This window comes from Meleagris gallopavo, chromosome 3, assembly GCF_000146605.3.
Source record: "Meleagris gallopavo isolate NT-WF06-2002-E0010 breed Aviagen turkey brand Nicholas breeding stock chromosome 3, Turkey_5.1, whole genome shotgun sequence".
NCBI classification, from domain to species: Eukaryota; Metazoa; Chordata; class Aves; order Galliformes; family Phasianidae; genus Meleagris; species Meleagris gallopavo.
In genome coordinates this window covers 50,106,215-50,114,201 of record NC_015013.2, presented here as the reverse complement: position 1 = coordinate 50,114,201, position 7,987 = coordinate 50,106,215, and the positions used below count along the sequence as shown (strand labels likewise).

The following is a 7,987-nucleotide window of genomic DNA, read 5'->3' as shown; positions in this document are numbered from 1 at the left end:
TGAGGTAATATATTTAGCTGGGTCAAACATATCCCTGAAGTAATCTGATCTATTGTGCTTACTGTCTGCTTAACTTTTATTTTCTGATTATTTCTTCTTTGTTTTACCTTTGTTTTTCTACCCTGTGGCAAATAAACAATGCTTTTATTGAAGATAGCAGGAATTGAATGTGAAGACTCGTATGTATTACTCACTAAGGGTGCCTTAGAGGAAAAGGAACTACCTCACTTTTTCTCTCCTCTCACCAGCCGCTCTTGTAATAGCACAGTGTTGTTATTATCATGGCATGACTCAGAGAAACAGCCAAAGAGACATTTTAGCAGACAGGATAAACAACTTCTGAGGAACTTGGGCCCTATTTCTGTCTTTTATGCATCCTTTTCAACCCCTTGCTGGGCTTTTACCAGATGCTCTTTTCAAATCTCATGAGTTATGGGTCTCCCTATATAAGAGGCAGCTCAAAATTCACTGCTATCTTCTTTCTCCAGGGAACTCTGGAACAAATAAGATTCAAAGACAACATTCAACCAGACAGACATTAGTTTGGGGTTGGCTTGATATTTGGCTTGAGGGCTGAACCAATTCTTTCTGTATCCCCTGCTAAGCCAGGTTGTTCATCTCTCATTTTATACTCTCGGTGCTTTACAGTACCATGGTATGCACTGCTTCCTGTCAAGCTGATACGAAAAGACTTTCATATCTGAAAAACATTCAGATACAAAATAACCAGGGAATTTGGAAGATGGAAAAATTCCAGCTTTACAAATATTCTCCCAGAAGGATCTGCTGCTAAATTGAGATCTATTTGTTTATCACTTTTAACTCTCTCTGGGAGACACAGCACTGGGACAATGAGCTATACAGATAATGAGTGGGGAGGAAGAAATGCTGTAAGAAATATCCCCAGCTTCAGGGGATGTAATCTGTCTCACCATATTTCTTCCTTTCTTTTAACCATATTTGTCATACCAAAGGCTGTGACTTAAAGTGCTCTGGATTTCTAGCCCTTAGGAGATTACCTTTAATAATAATAATAATTATTATTATTAAGTTATTCTATGAGCAGCAGGACTAATAAAGCCAGATTTCTGATGAATTTGTGTTCTTATCCCCTCACATCCATCTCTCCGCAGGTACCCCTGGGCTATCTGTCTTTTATGATACTTCTAACACACCAATGATACAAGCTATGGCTACCTTGGAACTAAGGTCAGTCAAATGAGCTTTCTACATTCCTAAGTAAATTAACACAGAAACATGAATAATAGGAATGCCATTCACCATCAGGACCTATCACAGAAGCAGGAAGAACAATCTGCACAGGCAAAAAATAAGTGACTATTAATGGTGGGTTTATAAAGTCTCTATCTGCTTTGACCAAGCACTGTTGTGTTTTAAAAATTTTCAGTTGGTAGGACCTATACTGCTGCTCTGTTGCTGGAGAAACTAAAGGCAGCAGTGTACAAATGTACCACTTCAAGGGGACAAAACCACTAATAAAGGGATACAGTCTAATTCCTGTCAACCTCAGTGCCTAATCTCAGTCCCAGGAGGACTGATTCTGTCAACCTTGATATCTTTAATTTAGTAGGAACCAAAAGTGTTCACTGAATCACAGAATCATAGAATGGCCTGGGTTGGAAGCGACCTCAAGGATTGTGTAATACTAGACCAGGCTGCCCAGGGCCTCATACAACCTGGCCTTGAACACCTCTAGGGATAGGGCATCCACAGCCTCTCTGGGCAGCCTGTTCCAGCAGCTTACCACTCTCATTCAGCTAGGCCAGTGACAAAGATATGTATAAATACTGTCTTGAGCTGATATAATTTTCCACCTGCCTCAATTTTACAGCACTAGTAGTAAATCCCATTGTGATATGCAGTATTTTTATGAATTGGAATTTTGCCACAGTTTAATGGTGGGAGACAGGCACCACCCATGGTTGAAAATCACTGAGATCCAACACCAATTAAGAAAGTAAATGTGGAAAGTCAATAGTGCCCTACTTGGGTCTCTAAATTATTTCAAAACTTAGATATAGGCCTCTCTGTCCTCCTCAAAAACACACATCAAACAGATTTCACAGACTTGTGATAGGGTTGGAAAATCCCTATTCCCTATTCAAATTCCTTTTGGAAGTACTTTAATTTCTGTTTAGCTTCCAGTATAAGAATCTTGTGAAAGCACCCTGTAATATGCATATCTGTAATTCTCTTTTGACATTAATATTTGTATTAAAACCCTCAAGATCTTTCCAAATTCAACACTAGTAATCCTAAAATACATCTGAAGTTACAGAGGACAGCAGCTAACTCAAAGCTCAGAAATATAGTGGTATTTTAAGTGGCATTATCATTGCCTTGGGGAATGAAAACATCCTTCTTTTCAAAATCAGCAGTTTCTTATCTGAGACTCTGGTGGGTAGAATTGGTCATCTTCTGGCATACTTTGAATACTTAATATTATGTGGGGAGGGGTATCTGAATAATCACTCACGTCACTTTCATAAATACTAATTTCATGCTGCTTCTCCATGTGACTGCATGCATAATACTGAAACAGAGAACTTCAGCAATCAAATTGTATGAGAAAAAAAAAAAAAAGACTACTTTTTTTCTTGTGATAAATCACTTCAACGTCCAGTTGCAAAAGACATTTCCCAGACCTTTCCAGATCTATTCCTGAGGCTGCAGCTTTTTACTCTGTGATAAGAGAAAATCATTTCCCAGTATGTCTAAGTAAGAAAGTCTTCTCTCTTCACGTCTTTATGAAAAAAAACTGCAGCAAATCTCAATGATGTTAAACTTAGAAAGAGGTAGCAGAAAAGTAGCATTTGTAGCATTAAGTTTTTTTCACTTTTGTCAGATGATGAAACAGAAATGCCCAAAACGGCAGAGGGTCTATGATCAAATAGCTGATTATTACAGTTCCCTCTGAAGAGCCCAACATAAAAACAATGTTTTTATGAACCTACTGTCCATAATCATGGCACAGAGCAATTGGGAAAATCTCTGTTCAGGCAGCAAGCCAGCTGCAGTTGGCTTAGTGAAGTGCAACTGTTCCTAAGAAACCATTAACACACTCCAGAGCGTGCATTTGTCAGCCATCATATACATACAGTGTAGCAGAAGAGCTTTTGTATTGGGAACATTTCTGAACATTGTTCAGAGAAAGGCAGCAAAGCTGTGAGAGGTCTGGAGCACAAGCCTTATGAGGAATGGTCAAGGGAGCTGGGACTCTTCAGTCTGGAGAAGAAAAAGCTCAGGGGTGACCTTATCGCTTTCTACAACTCCCTGAAGGAATGAGGTGGGAGTTGGTCTCTTCTCACATGTAATTTGCAATAGGACAAGAGGGAATGGCCTCAAATTGAGCCAGGGGAGATTTGGGTTGGACATTAGGAAATACTTCTTCGAGAGAGTGGACAGGCACTGGAACGGGCTGCCTAGGGAAGTGGTGGAGTCACTTGTCCCTGGAGGTTCTCAAGAAACATTTAGATGTTGTACTGAGGGACATGGTTTAGTGGGAAATATTGGTGATAGGTGAACAGTTGGACTGGATGATCTTAGAGGTTTTTTCCAACGTTGGCGATTCTATGATTCTATGAGTGTTTGTGAATAAAACTGTACAGTTGGACTTGCTTGTATAAATCCAGTGTGGGTGGGCAGCAGTGCACACAAGTATTCTGCTCCTTCTCTTTCAGGCTGGGTCACAGGAGGCTGCAATGTGGAAATTACAAAGTATTAAAAAAAGATTTTATGTCCCTTGGGAAGCTGTTGAAGAGATCAGGAGCACAGGTAGTGTTCTCCTTAATCCTCCTGGTTAGAGACTGACTTGGGCAGGAGGAGAACAGACCAGCTGAATGAATGGCTGTGTGGATGGTATCATGCTCAGGTATTATAATCTTGCACGCTCCTTCAAGAGACCGGGCATGCTGATGTCAGATGGGATGCAACTGACCAAGAAGGGAATGAATGTACTGGGCAGCAAGCTGGCGGGGTTTATCACCAGAGCTTTAAACTATATCTGATGGGGAAAAGAGATGTACCTCTGAGTGATAGAGAGGAGCCAGGGAACTCTGTCACTTTAGGAAGCAGGGGGGGAAATCCTCAGATTTGTCCCAGAGGAATTTAGGAGGGCTCTTCCAAGAAAATGGCATGGCTGTCAGCTGCAAACAAGTGATCAGCATTCTGATTTTCTCTTTCAGTGCTTCTGTAATGTCACAAGAGAAACCATTATGTGATACCAAGGATTCACAAGTTTCATTATTCATGATGTGGAAGACATATCATTGTGTAAAAATTAGTAGCTTAAGATGTAATAGGTCATCCAAATAATAATTCCCATGGCACTGTAGCTGGAATACTGTTTCCACTTTATTTTAGAGAGTAGCAGATTTTTGTTATTTCATTTAAAGACTCTCTGACAGCATTTTAGCCTCTGTCACAGTATAAAAACCTTATTAAATATTTGTTTCTTATAAAATTATAAAGAATGTTTTCCTGAAGTCTTCGTAAGATCCAGAAACAACGTGCTCTCATAATGAGATTTTTGATGTTTTGGGTTTTTTAATTGTTATTCTCTTATCTGTTTGATATGCTTGCCATAGACCATTTCTCTTACTGCTGTCTCCTGGAAGTAATAACTCCTACTACTTCTAGTAAGTACAACTTACTATTTAACAGAACATAGCACTCCCTGGACAGTTTTTGCTCAAATATTCCTATTATACTTTCCTTTTAAGTTAAGTTAGGGCACTGGAGACTTCATAGATAATTTCTTGCATAAGTCTCACATTTAACCAAAAGAATGAATCTGAAAATCATTGAATTTTGGTTATGTGAAATAAAGGTTGCTGCAAAAGTAACACCTCCTATTTATTTCCATAGAAACAACAACAGATACAAAAAACACAATAACACTATTTGATAGATCAAATTAGTAGGCACAAAACACTGTTTTCCAACATAGTCACTACCACTAGCTCTGCATTTTCACCTGTGATGAACAAGAGCCTGCATGCCACTCCCCTAAAAATCTGCACCAGCAGAGGTCATGCACTGTCACTGTTGCCACTGCTAAAATGCACCACCTATCACCTCACTGTACTGTTTGGTCTCCGTAAATATTCAGCAAGAGTTGATGAACATCACGGATGCAATTTTTTTCACATGGAAGAATTCAGTGACATACCTTTGCTTCATACATGCTTCCATGTCAGATGCCATTTTGTCAGACTGATCCTCTGCTGCAAGCTGTTACACAGAAACAAAACATAATGGAATGTTGTCAGGAAGGTTCATTCTCTAATGCCATACCACCAATACCCACCTCTGATACTGTGGGCCAGCACAATAAATTAGAGACATTACTTTCAGAGAAGCCCTTGTATCTCTGTATAATATCTGCTTCAATCCCACTTGCTTTCATCCTTCCCCATCCCCATTCTGTCCGTTGTTTCAGCAAGACTACGAAGTCTATGGTGTCAAAACATTTCTTCTGTGCTTTTTCAATAACAAGAAATGGGCTTCTATCCCAGCTGAAATCTCTGGACACTGTTTTAAACCATGAAATGCTTTTGGATCTGGGCCCAAAATAGATAGCAGAGTGCACAAGTCTGTAATAGCCTAGGTCTGCCTTGTTCTTTTTAACACAAAGTAGTTTCCTTGACAAGAGATCTGATAATTATTGAAGGAATGGCCTCTTCCACTCTCAGCCCCCAGCAACCATTATCTTAATTCCAATTAAACTAGCATTAGTATAGAAAAATCCTACAAAAATCAACTACATCAAGATGTCCAACCTTCACCACATGGAGCTACAGCCATATAAATTGAGTCTGAGCTGTTGTATAAATCACCTCAGCATTTCACCTGTGCTTCAGGTCCATCCAGCATCTCTAAACGCACAACATGTATAAAACATATTCAGCATGTGAAATCACAATCTGTTCATAAGAGGTGGATTTTAAAACATGGCCATGTGGAGTTTTCCTTTTATGAGCCGATAAATAACAGCTGGTGACTTGCATCTAGAATGAAAGATATATGAGAAAAGTGAAGACTACAGTCATCTGGCAGATCTGGATTCACAGGGATATTTGGTGATTAATTTTCCAGCAAGCGTAAGAAACTGGTTAGCAGCCTGCCTATTTATGCTTCCATGTTCCATATTTGCAGGAGAAGAACAGACCCAGATACAGCACTATTACATGGTTAATTCTGACAATACAATATGTAATGAATGAAAGAACTTGTTACCAAGGAGATAATTGGACTTGAACACTGAGATTATCTCAATGTGCCAATTTTCAGCATTGGCTTTTCTTTTGCTGTGACTGTGAATTGTAGCTGGCCACGTTTTTATAATATCAAACTAAGGTCATTATCCTACATTCGTGTGGCAGATTCTATAGCTTAATATCTTACTTTAACATGGATTTTATAAAAGGATCAGACAGTCATTTAAAAAAAAAAATTAAAAATAGAGTACTACTGAGAAACAACAAATTATAGACATTTAAAAAAATAAGAATAAAATAAAGAAAAAGAAGAAACAAAAAGGATAAGGATAAGGATAAGCTAATATTAGCCCAGATATCCTCACATGAACAATTCAAAGACTACATAGAAAACCTTTTGGAAGAAACAGAAGTGATACATACTCATGTGAAAGGACTCCAGAATACCTGTCTGGCCAAGCTTCATTATCTTGTTAACCTTTGGTCTTATTACTTTAAACTCCATTACCTTCCACTTACTAATATCTATTTCTAGGCCTCTTTGATAACCACTTTTAGTATATTATTTCTAGATAAGATCTCTGCTTTTTTTCCTTCTCTTTTTTCAGGAACAGCTTCAGAACAACAAACTTCTGAGACATTCTTATCACACAGAGTATAACAAATTGATTAAATTGCCTTCTTCTTAGTCTATAGCAAAGCACAAAGACTAAGTATATATGAAAATTACTTTTAATCTTTAGTTGATGTTTGATATTTCGCTGTTTACCATGTGGAGGGATGTCTCCATTTACCTTATTGTTTCCTTTTTTACTTTTTGAAGGTAAAGCAACCAAGAACACCTCTTTTGTGGAGTCCCTAGTACAGAAGATCTGGACCTGTTGGAGTGCATTCAGAGGAGGGCCACAAAAATGATACAAGGGATGGAACATCTCCCTACAAAGACAGGCTGAGAGAGCTGAGGCTGTTCAGACTGGAGAAGGGAAGGCTCCAAGGAGACCTGAGAGTGGCCTTTCAGTATCTAAAGGGGAGCTATAAGGAAGAGGACAGACTCTTTACCAGGGTCTGTTATGATAGGACAATGGGAAATGGTTTCAAACTAGAAGAGGGGAGATTTAGATAGGATATAAGGAAGAAGATTTTTACAACAAATATATTGAGGCACTGGGACAGGCTGACTAGAGAAGCAGTGGATGCCCCATCCCTGGAGACTCTTGAAGTCAGGCTGGATGTGGCTCTGAGGAGCCTAATCTGGCTGACAGTGTCCCTGTTCATTGCAGAGGAGTTGGACTAGATGACTTTTAAGGGTCCCTTCCAACTCAAACAATTCTATGATGCTATGATTTTTTCATTACCAGCTGCAGTCTGTATGCTGCTTCAGTGCTGTTAAATTTGTATAACAGTGTATTCCCCACACAGGTTGTAAATAACTGAAGAGAACAGCCTATAGGTTGCTCAGTCACTGCCTTCATTTTTATCTTGTGTCACAGTACAGTTTCTAGCAGTTTAATTTTAAATAGTGGTTACAATTAAGGCTATACATGATCATCTTCTTCCAAAATGAGGTGAGCTATCTGAAGATGTTTCCTTCCTGGAGAACTCTCAGTGTCCCTGGAAGACCAACGATCCTCCAGATTTCATGGATTAAATGCTTGAGTGAATGTTTCTTTACCAGCTATAGTCTGAACAAGTCAGGCTGCTAAAAGCTGCTAAAAAGCAGCAGACAGCTCAGCTCTGTGGGGCTGCAA

General features: G+C 39.1%; 1 long non-coding RNA gene across 1 annotated transcript in view; it reads left to right on the top strand.

The window, feature by feature from the left end:
- The window catches only part of LOC116216469, a 17,182-nt gene extending 12,741 nt beyond the window's left edge, over positions 1 to 4,441 (top strand). The window contains exons 2-3 of the long non-coding RNA XR_004159245.1: positions 1,134 to 1,209; positions 3,702 to 4,441. This is a non-coding gene — a long non-coding RNA (uncharacterized LOC116216469). The remainder of the gene's footprint in view (positions 1 to 1,133; positions 1,210 to 3,701) is intronic.
- Positions 4,442 to 7,987: the final 3,546 nt, after the last annotated feature.